The following is an 11,384-nucleotide window of genomic DNA, read 5'->3' as shown; positions in this document are numbered from 1 at the left end:
TTTGGGTAAAAAAAAAATGACTGCTCTTCTTAACTACCTCATCCTATCAGCCAGCAGATAACACCTCCTGGATTTCTTCCACAGCACATGTCTTAGGTTCCTCATTAATTCTTTATCAAGAAAAAGGATTAGTTTAGATCAAGACCAACATGGAACATGGGGAGCGAGACCAATGGAGCAAAAAAAGAGAATATATTCTGGCAACTGCAGGCAATATAGTAGGGTTGGGTAATGTATGGAGATTCCCATACCTCTGCTTTAAGAATGGAGGAGGTGAGTTGGAATAAAGATGAACTTTGGAATATTAATACCTAACAGAACAACTGACATTTTCCAGTTGAAAGTCATTCTGTATTTTTTGGAATTTAAATCAATACCCTAATAAAATTTCAAAAACTTAAAATAATAAACTATGAATAGTTAACAGTCATGGTGGCAATTGAAAAGTTAAATGAGCTGGATTAATGCTTTAATTCCATTAATTTCTTGAACTGGTTTATCACTGACAATATCATTTGTTTTAGTGCGTTTGTGTGTGTGTGTGTGTGTGCGTGTGTGTGTGTGTGTGTGTGTATCGACTACTAAAATTGTCTTTCTACTACCAAAGTGAGGACATTTTGTCTGGTCTTCACAAAAAAGACTGAGGGTTAAGATTTTAAGGTTGAGGCTAAAATTGGGTTTAGGTTGGCGTCAGGGTAATTCACTTAGTTGTGATGTATAGGGTTCGGGGCTGGTTAATGCTTTTTGTTTTCCCATGAAAGTCATCACACAGCAAGAACTATAAGGGTGTTTCTCCAGGAGTCTTCCTGTTGCCGTACTGCTTCTTCACTGTGCTGTGTGGTCTGCCACTCTTCCTGCTGGAGACTGTGATCGGTCAGTACACACAAGGGGGGGCTGTCACCTGTTGGACTAAAATTTGCCCATTGGCTCAAGGTAATCACCCAAAGATTTGGTTCTAAAATAATCCAATTAATGTGGAAACCCATATTCATATAGCTAATATAAATATCACCCACTAAAACACTAACACTAACACAAACACTAAAGCAGCTATAAAAAAAAGACCATTGCGTTTGTCCAGTCAGTAATAAAGTCAGTACCTGCAGGTACCTCTCCTTTCCACAGGACCCTAATATGGTGGAGGGTTTCTTGTTTGGCAGGGCAGAGGATCCTGGGGTGTGAAACCGATTAAATGTGTTCTTTCCCTTGAAAGATCAGGACTACTCATTTTTTGTCATACAGTTTTTGGAATCGAGCAAAATACAATTCTTTCACTCCAATGATCTTATTTCCATTCACTGAAATATATATTTTTTCTACTTACAGGGACTGGGTATTTTACCATAGTTATCCAAATATACTTTAGAGTTTACACCATTGTTCTGGCCTGGGCTGTTTTCTACCTGATCAACTCTTTCAGTGGAACTCTGCCCTGGGCCACCTGCAACAACCCCTGGAACACAGGTGAGTATGTAACAGGTAATTAGGGCTGTATTTGATGAATGTGGTGCAGGGAGAAATGTTTGACTATTGTTACGAATGCGATGCATAGCTCAGGTCTGTTCAGTGAAGGAAATTTTCAGGAAAGGGACACAAACCCATAAATACATCATCATCTATCTTCTTTTCCTTTGAGGGGTGGCATTGGACCAATAACAGTATTTATATCAGCAATTGAGACAAGCCAATTTACCTATTCACTAAATGTACATCTTTCGGAACATGCACACTTGGCACAGAAAAGCCCCAAACTGTCAGCGAATTTGAACAAGGAACTTTCTTGTTGTGAGGCAACAGTGCTAACCAGGGCTAGAGCCATCCATTGTTTAGATGACAGATTGGAAATAAAATGCTCAGTGTCAAGATCCATATCTTACAAATCAATGCATCTTAAATTACACTCTGCTTTCTTGCAAACAGACAAATGTGTGGATCTCTCAACAGCAGAAGGTGGACATCTGATAATCAACAGTACAAATCTGACCAAGTCTTCAGTCTCTGAATTCTGGGAGTGAGTACCTGTTACACCATATTAATAATAAGGGCTGAAGTACTGACAAAAGCAGAGCCCATTTGTGCATAAGCAAACTGTTGCCATGTACAAACATAGAATTGGTTTATTTTCCCGTAACAGAAGACGAGTGCTGTCCATTTCATCTGGAATAGAGGAGTTGGGTACAGTGAGGTGGGAGCTGCTGCTGTGTTTGCTTGCCTGCTGGATAGCCTGCTATTTCTGCATCTGGAAGGGGGTGCGATCTACTGGGAAGGTAAAGATTATGTTCAAATATGTGAAATTAAATCCAAGTTTATTTGTATATCCTGGCAAGGGAAGTCACAACACAAAGCAGACCAAAGTACAATATCTGGCCAATAATGTGGACAGGATTTCTGTAGGTTTTCCCATAGTTTTCTGTGTGCGACTAATAGTGTCTGTATTCCTGCCTTCTACCTAATGATGACCCCCATCCTCCGGTAAAATAGTGTTTAAAAAAAAAACGTGCTAAAAGGATGCACACAAGTACGCCCAAACATTTTTTTCATACCATAAGTGCTGTAATGTTCATTTCAATTTCAGGTAGTGTACTTCACAGCTATATTTCCTTACGTAATGCTGGCCATCCTACTGGTCAGGGGGTTGACGCTTCCTGGGGCTTTCCAGGGTGTGGTTTACTACCTATATCCAGATGTTTCTCGCCTAGCAGACCTTCAGGTAACAGAGAAAACAATTGTTGTAGAACTGCAATACAAAGCTTAATGACATAAATGTATTTTGTCTCTAAATTAGGTATGGATGGATGCTTTCTCTCAGGTCCTCTTTTCTTATGGCGTGTCAGCAGGAACCCTCATTACATTTGGGAGCTTCAACAAATTTAAAAACAACTGTTGCAGGTGAAAAAAACATTTTAATAGGATATCTTTACTCTAAGTGTCACCCGCAGAATGAAAAGGTAGTAAAGAATTAAAATATACAAAATAAATTATGCTGAACATAGACATCACAAACTCAATCAGCAATCCACATTCAATTATTGCACAATCTCTTGTTTCGTACCAATTCATACATTGATGGCTATGTGATAGAAACCTGCATCCACTTTTCAAAGTACTTTGTAAAGAACCTTTATGACTCTTTGGATAACTCTTCTCTACCACTGATTACATGGAGGCCCAGAGAGTCAGTAGGCTATTCATTGAGAAGGATAAGGACTCTAGCAGTTTCTGGAGGGTAGTCTTCCTCCTTTTCACAGGTTAGCCACCTGCACCATTAGCATCATCACCAGCTGATCTACCATGAAGAAGTAGTGGTTGTGGTGTAAACCCCATGCAGTGTGCTGCTACCTCTGGTTGCACATTTAAAATGCTAGTGGAATCCACATGACTAAGGTCTCCAGCTACAAATGGCAATTCTACGTGCATTCATTATTTATTATTCATCGCATACTTTAATCTGGGTAGTAGTAACTGTCAATTTTCACTGCGTTAGTGCACAACTTTCCCTTGACATCCACATACAATTCCCCTCATCTGGTCTTGTTGGTGTTGCTGGTCCTGTCATAGTGTACTGTGTCATCTGCATGTTCTGAAATAAATGGATGAATGTAGCCAACTGTCCCTGGCAATGTTAGTCTTTAAAAGATAAGGAAGAATAAGAGAACAAGTAAAAAAAAAAACACCCTCAAAAAGTTTGAACACATTCTTATTCTACAATAACTTTTGATATCAAAATATAAAATAGTAATCTTACAGTCAAACAAAATATACAAGTCCTGGTAAAATCTTGAGAATAAACAGAAAAAACATCTCAGATATAAAGAGCATTAAAAGCGCTACATTTAAGGCTGAGCTATATACTTTGTATACTATAATGTCATCCTAATTTTGTGTTTTATTTGTTTGAACAATCATATGTGCATGTGCAGGGACTGTCTGTGGTTGAGCGTACTTAATGCCTCCACCAGTTTTGTTGCTGGATTTGCAGTCTTTTCAACTCTGGGTTTCATGGCACAAGCACAAGGAGTTCCCATTGACATGGTGGCTGAATCAGGTAGGACCTCAAAATACACCAAGAGTTAAAATATGTCTCTAATCTATTGCTACAAATTAACAGAACTCCAATAATGCACAATGAGGAGAAAACATTTGAATCTTTTCTGTTCCACAGGTCCAGGACTGGCCTTCATTGCCTTTCCTCAGGCTATTGCCATGATGCCCCTTCCTCAGCTCTGGGCTGTCTGCTTCTTTTTATGCTCCTACTGTTGGGAATTGACACAATGGTGAGTTGATGCAAAATTGTCCATGTCCTGTTGAAACCATTTATTTAGTGTTTATGCATTTGTGTGTATGTGCCAACTGACCCCTGTTAACAGCCAAAAGGCACTGTGAGTGCCTCTCTTCTTCTTTCCCAATGGTCATGGACTCAAACTCAAAGTATTTGAACTCCTCAACGACGAGGCAGCAAATCTTCAAGATGCTATATCAACAAAAAGGAGAGACAGAGTACCAAGCTACATAATCTTAAGCTTTTCCTCAACCATAAAGCACATGTGAACAGAGCTTACCAACATGTACCCTCGAACACCCTGAAGATGGTAGAGTTGGCCAAGTACTCTGTCAAATATATGTTTTTCTTTTGGGGTTCAGCTAACATACCAGATCTTCCTTGAGGACCCGAAAGGGACATTTCTTGACAAGAGGATACACCACTAGAATCTGTCACGCAAGGTGTCAGCATCCAAGAATTAAACCTTCTCATAGTTCTCAAGTTTTGCATTATCTTCAGAATATTTTCATAAACAAATTTGTGAGGGTGTTCATTCTATCTCTGCAACTGTTGGTGTATGGTATATAATTGCAGCACAAAAGACTTTCACCAATGTAGAGAATTCAAAGATTCAGAAACGCTCAGGAAGACAAACAGTTCACAATCAGTGGCAGAATGCTAGGTCAGAGCAGAGGCTGAAATCTTGGTGAAGGGCAGAAGGCTTAGATGATTACCAGGAGGCAGATGAAACAGAGAAACCAGGGACAGCTGTGGTGGGTACCGAGAGATCAGGCAGAAGAACACTGGAAAGTCTTGTCCCTGCAAAGAACTACCTGGCAAAGGAGTGCAGAGATAGACTGGACTGATTGCATGTGATGAGGGGCAGCTGCCTGCATAGGTAATTTGAGTACCGTAGACTGATGAGGTGGGCGTGGCTGGCAGGCTGAGGGGGCAGGAACATTAGAAAAATACTGAGAGAGCTGTCTTAACTTTGACAATCTCTGAACTATATCCTTAGCCAATCAAGTCTGAATTTTTACCACAATGCAAGGGACAGTAGAAATGCCTATACGGATATAATAATTTATCAATTCAAAATGTAAATAAAAAAAAACCAAAAGACTTTCTTTTGTAATTATTATTATTTTTTAAATGTGTATAATTGTATAATTAATTAATTAATAATATAATAATATAATTAATTGTGGATTAATCTATAAAAATCATTTCACTTGTCTCAACTTATTCTTCATTTATCATATTGCAATTTTTAGTTTGCAGGTCTGGAAACTCTAATATCAGCGGTGATTGACCTCTTTCCAGCAGAGATGCGCCGACCATGGCGTAGAGAGCTCCTTGTCCTGGCCTTCTGTTGTGGATGCATGATTATACAGATCGTTCTCACCACTGAGGTAGTATCCATGCATATCCATGTAAGTAATATAATGTATAAACTAAAACACATATACATTCTCATGTGCAGGGAGGAGTGTACCTTTTTGAACTGATTGACTACTATGGTTGTAACGGAAAATGTATTCTATTTGGATCTCTGATCCAGTGTCTGGCTGTTGGTTGGGCCTTTGGTAAGCAATCTCAGTTATTGCCACTTTATTTTTTAACTTGGTTTTCGCATAAGATACTAAAAAAAATATTCATTTGGAAGGTGGTCAAAATGAGATGAAGGAGGTGTACTGTCATCCTGTCTTTATAAAATTGCTTGGATGAGTCAAAGTAGGGTGCTTTAGGTCCCTTAGTGCGGTCCTTAGAGTCACTTCAGTGATTCATGTAAGAAACAGACCTCTTTGCAGTGAGACCGTCGATCAAATACATCTTGATTTAACTGCAACATTATAGACTATGGCTATGAAATCATAGACATACACCTATCTTTCACTTAAAACAAACTTTAATTGTTGTGCAGGTGCTGAGCAGATGTGTAATGCTGTTGAAGAGATAACGGGACAGAGACCCTGGCTTCTCTACAAACTGTGCTGGCGTTACTTTACCCCTTTACTCTCTCTGGTGAGTTGCACAAAGCAGGAATCAGACTAATTGTTTCAAATCCCCATCATTTATCACAGCCACACGTATCCTCAATTGTCCAAATTAATCTCTCTATCTCTAATGCACATTCATTTTATACCAGTCATGTTAGATAATAGATTTATAACCCAAAAGAAGAGATTCCAGAAATCAGAATCATCATTTGATCAGATGATCAGAAATACTGTTCCTTAATACAACAATATTAATTGTTCCTTTTACCCTAAAGTTGGATGTATGGTTGAATATCAGCACTTTAATGGATAATTCAATCATAAATGTGGATAGTTGCAGACTTTCAGGTTAAAGTTTTCTTAGTCCACAAGCAGCAGATTACTCATTTCAATTAGAAAGTTAGAACTCAACACTTTTCTTTGCCACACTCAAACACTACCAATGATGGTGTTAACTTACTGTAAACTCATTACTGACAACCTGTCATCTCTTCAACTTGTAATTAACATTGGCATCAGTTCGTAATTTTGTGCACACAACTGTAATATGAATAAACCACAAGCATCATCTCATCCCTGTTGCCCAGCTCAGCCTCTTTTAACTGTAGTCCTGTTATGGCTTTCCCTAAAGGTTGGCCTCATCTGCTCATTTCTCAACTACCAGCCTCTGAGATCCAGGGGGGGTTATGTGTATCCAGACTGGTCCTACCATCTCGGCTTGGCTATGGCCTTGTCCTCGATGGTTGTAATTCCTTTCTATGCTGTTGCAAAGCTGTGCTTCACTAAAGGAACCCCGAAGCAGGTAAGGGTTAGTCTTTGGAACACTTTACAATTCCTATCACCACCATTAATTATCTTAGCAAACAAATTAATATTCTGCCTGACTAGCTGTTGTTTTCTGTCCTCTTTGCTGCTCTCAGCGTCTGTTGGTCCTCTGGTATCCTGATCGTGGTGCTGCTCATCCTAAGAGAAATGGACACGAATCTGAGACCATCCACTTATCTGATATATGAGCTGCTATTAAATGCTTAAAAGAAGCACCTACTGACATGAAAAATATCTATCTTTTTTGTGTTATTCACATTCTCAACGCTTCTCATTTTGCAGCACAGCAAAGATTATTCCTTTAATGTGAGCACTCCTGCAGAAATGTTACAACAATAAACTAAAGTCAACATGGGACTCATTGGCTCCAGTTGCAATTAAAACAAGAATTAAACCCCTGTGGAGAAATGCAGATATCAGAAAACTAAAAGCTAACAGTTCACCATAAAAAATTATGTGACACCTCAAACAAGAATCTTTTGAAGAAAAGCAATTGGGAACCCAACATTTTAAACAATTATTGGTCAACAGCCAGCTTACTATTTTTGACTTTTGAAAGAGAAATAATATCTTGGGCATCAGTTAGATTTTTCAATGAATTACATTTCTGAGACAACCCTAATAAAGATTTTAAACCTAAGACACAACTTGGATGACCATAAACTTACAGTCTTGGTACTACTGAATCTACCTGTTGCTTTGAATACCATAGACCACCAAATTTTATTAAATATTTTATTAAACACCAGGTCAGCCTCTCTGGTACTGTTCTTTATTGGTTCATCTCTTACCTTACCAATTGTAACTTCTTTTTGAGTTTGGATGCTTGTTTGTCAAGTGTTCATGAAATAAAGTGCTGGTTCCCCAAGGGTCAATGTAAGAAGAAACCCGAACAGTCCTGTTTCTTGTTTCCACAAGTGTTAATGCACCATTTAGAATGCACACCACAGTCTTAAATTGCTTTTCTGCATCATCCATTTTTTCCTTCTTTTCTCTCTTAAGCAGAATTCCAGAAGAGTTGTAATCTGTTTGAGAAAACAGCAGATTTCCTCTTACTCTTTCATCTCTGCCGATGCCTTTTTTATGAGAGTGTGTTTTTTACCGCCTGTTCTCCAGAATTTCAGTCGTTGCCAAATTAACTCTTTTTCTTTTAGCCCGTGGATTTTTTCTGATTGGTCTGGTTTGGTACTTCTGATTTTATAGACCTTAGAAAAGGTTTTTGCTTTACCATGTGATGTCTTGGCGCCAGGTGAGTGAATGCCCACCAGATGGAGACAGAGTGCTGTGCCAGGTTGCGGGGTCTCTCGAACGCACTGCGGTCTGGAACCGAGGCCAGGTGTAGAACTGGACCACGTCCACGCCGGGAGTCTTTTCTTGTGGTTTTTACACCTATTGCGTCAGGGTCACCAATTTGCTGACAGGATTTTTTAACCTTAAATTGTCAAAAAATAGACCTGTTGTATTTTATTCTGGTCGTAGAATCTTAGCAACTGGACTGTTTGAGGGTCGTTGAAACTTCCCCTGACACAGTGGGGTTCGTTAGCAGCCCCGTGTGAATTACCATGAACTAGATGACTTAGAACCTTCACAGACATCAACTTGGGGATGTCATCAGGATTGTGACACCATCTTTCACAGCTAGGAAGATTTAGTTATTGGTCCTGAGGCCCAGAGAGAAAGTTGTTGACTCTGAGATCCGTTTAATTTAAAACATTAAAAACACAATTAAGATAGTCCGGAAGGCAAACACTCCTTCAGAAAGACTATGAGGCAGCGGCGGGCAGGTTATGCCACCATATGCGGGTGGATTGTAGACACATGGGCTATGAGGAGCTGACTCCTGTCTTCACAGACATCTTCAACTCCTCCCTGGAGTCGTGCCAGGTGCCAGCCTGCCTCAAAACCTCAACCATCGTCCCTGTCCCCAAGAAGCCACGGATCACTGGGCTTAACGACTACAGACCTGTGGCGCTCACCTCTGTAGTCATGAAGTCCTTAGAGCGCCTGATCCTGCCACACCTCAAGTCCATCACCACCCCCCTCCTGGATCCACTGCAGTTCGCCTACAGAGCCAACAGATCTGTGGACGACGCGGTCAACCTGGCCCTTCACTCCACCCTGCAGCATCTGGACTCCCCGGGAACCTACGCGAGGATCCTGTTCGTGGACTTCAGCTCTGCGTTCAACACCATCCGCCCCGCTCTGCTACAGGACAAGCTGTCCCAGCTTAGTGTGCCTGACTCCCTCTGCAGGTGGATCACTCACTTCCTGACGGATCGGAGGCAGTACGTGCGGCTGGGGAAGACTGTCTCCGACTCCGTCACCATCAGCACCGGATCACCCCAGGGCTGTGTACTTTCCCCCCTCCTCTTCTCCCTGTATACTAACTGCTGCACCTCAAGCCACCAGTCTGTCAAACTGATCAAGTTTGCGGATGACACCACCCTCATCGGTCTCATCTCCAATGGCGATGAGACTGCCTACAGGAGGGAGGTGGCTCGACTGGTGTCCTGGTGCGGACACAACAACCTGCAGCTGAACGCTCAGAAGACAGTGGAGATGATTGTGGACTTCAGGAAAGTCACAGCCCCTTTGCCCCCCCTTGCCCTTATGGACTCCCCCATCACCATCACGGACTCCTTCCGCTTCCTGGGCACCACCATCACCCGGGACCTTAAGTGGGAGCCAACCATCAGCTCCCTCATCAAGAAGGCCCAGCAAAGGATGTTCTTCCTACGGAAGCTGAGGAAGCTCAAACTGCCTCCCAGGATGTTGGCGCAGTTTTATACGGCCATCATCGAGTCCATCCTCACCTCCTCCATCACCGTGTGGTTTGCTGGTGCCACCGCCAGGGACAGACTGAGGCTGCAGCGCGTCGTGCGCGCTGCCGAGAAGGTGATCGGCTGCAGGCTTCCATCCATCCAGGACCTGTATATCTCCAGAACCCAGAGGTGTGCAGGTCGGATCACGGCCGACCCTTCCCACCCTGGTCATGGACTGTTTTCCCCCCTCCCCTCAGGCAGGAGACTACGGTCCATTCGGACCAGAACCTCCCGCTACACTAACAGCTTCTTCCCCTCTGCCATCAGGCTGCTGAACACCAAGTGACTTGTCACTTAAGCACCATGTACAGCAGCCAGCCGGACTCATAAACAATACATTACTCCTCATGGACCTGCACTATTTCTTACCACTCACTATTTATGTATATACTGTATATAAGTCTTATTTTATTTTATTTATCTTATTCTAGTGTGGTGTTGATGTCTAGTGTTATGTTGAATGTCGCAGCGGCACACCATGACAAATTCCTAGTTTGTGTAATACTGTGTATCACATGAACAATGGCAATAAACCTTCTTCTGATTCTGATTCTGATGATACCGTCTTCATGTACTGGAACAGCTTTCACAAAATCAACGCTGAACCGGAACCGGTCGTTGAGTCCGATTCAGATGATTAAGAAGAGGAATTCGGAATGTTGGACATTGAAATAACGCAGCTGTTTAATTCAGATACAGAAGATGAAAACTTTGGTTTTGTGGCGGAAGAATGAATATTTTGTTCAATAAATGTTGTCAGAAACCAGATAAGAACCCAAATGTGACACACAAGTCTGGCCGAACACAGCTTTATTGTCGGACACAGACAACAGACAGGATTCACCGGGGAGCGAGCAGAACAGAATAGTCGGGGACAGGCAAGGTCGAGATCGGGCAGAAGGCAGACCGAGTTTACAGGGGAGCAGACTAAACAGAATGGTCAGGAACAGGCAAGGTCGGAACCGGGCAGGCAGGCAAACAGGAATTAAGATTAAGATTACGATGAACTTTATTCATCCCCGTGGAGAAATTGAATTATAGTAGCAGCGTATGCACAGTAAAGAGACAGAATAAATAAATACAGATAAGATTAGAACGTTTATACGCTGGAAAGTCATCAGGAAGTCATCAGGAACGAATAACGATCTGGCAGGGAGCAGGTGTGCCTCCAGGGATTAAGAAGAGTGCTCATTAGAGTCCTGATGCACAACAGGTGTGCGGGGCGAGGCGGCTCACGGGCATGATTGCCCGCAGCTGTGACAAAATGTGTCGAAACTCACTGTTTTACTTCCGTTGTAATTTTTACTGTATGTTTCAGCATGCGCCTAATAATACGGTGCGCCTCATGTATGTTTTAAATACAGAAATAGCACCCATAACTGAGACTGCGCCTTTTAATACAGTGCGCCTTATGGTCGTGAAAATACGGTAATAATTTTTTCTGCATATTGTTTACTATCAAAACACGTCAGTAGT

At 41.7% G+C, this 11,384-nt stretch overlaps 1 pseudogene; it reads left to right on the top strand.

Annotated features, from left to right (window-relative positions):
- Positions 1–264: 264 nt before the first annotated feature.
- On the top strand, positions 265–7,404 carry LOC101069506 (sodium- and chloride-dependent betaine transporter-like; annotated as a pseudogene).
- The last annotated feature ends 3,980 nt before the right edge of the window (positions 7,405–11,384 follow it).

This window comes from Takifugu rubripes, chromosome 5 (assembly GCF_901000725.2).
Source record: "Takifugu rubripes chromosome 5, fTakRub1.2, whole genome shotgun sequence".
Lineage (NCBI taxonomy): Eukaryota > Metazoa > Chordata > Actinopteri > Tetraodontiformes > Tetraodontidae > Takifugu > Takifugu rubripes.
The sequence above is the reverse complement of the archived record's forward strand: the minus strand, read 5'-3'. Positions and strand labels throughout refer to the sequence as shown.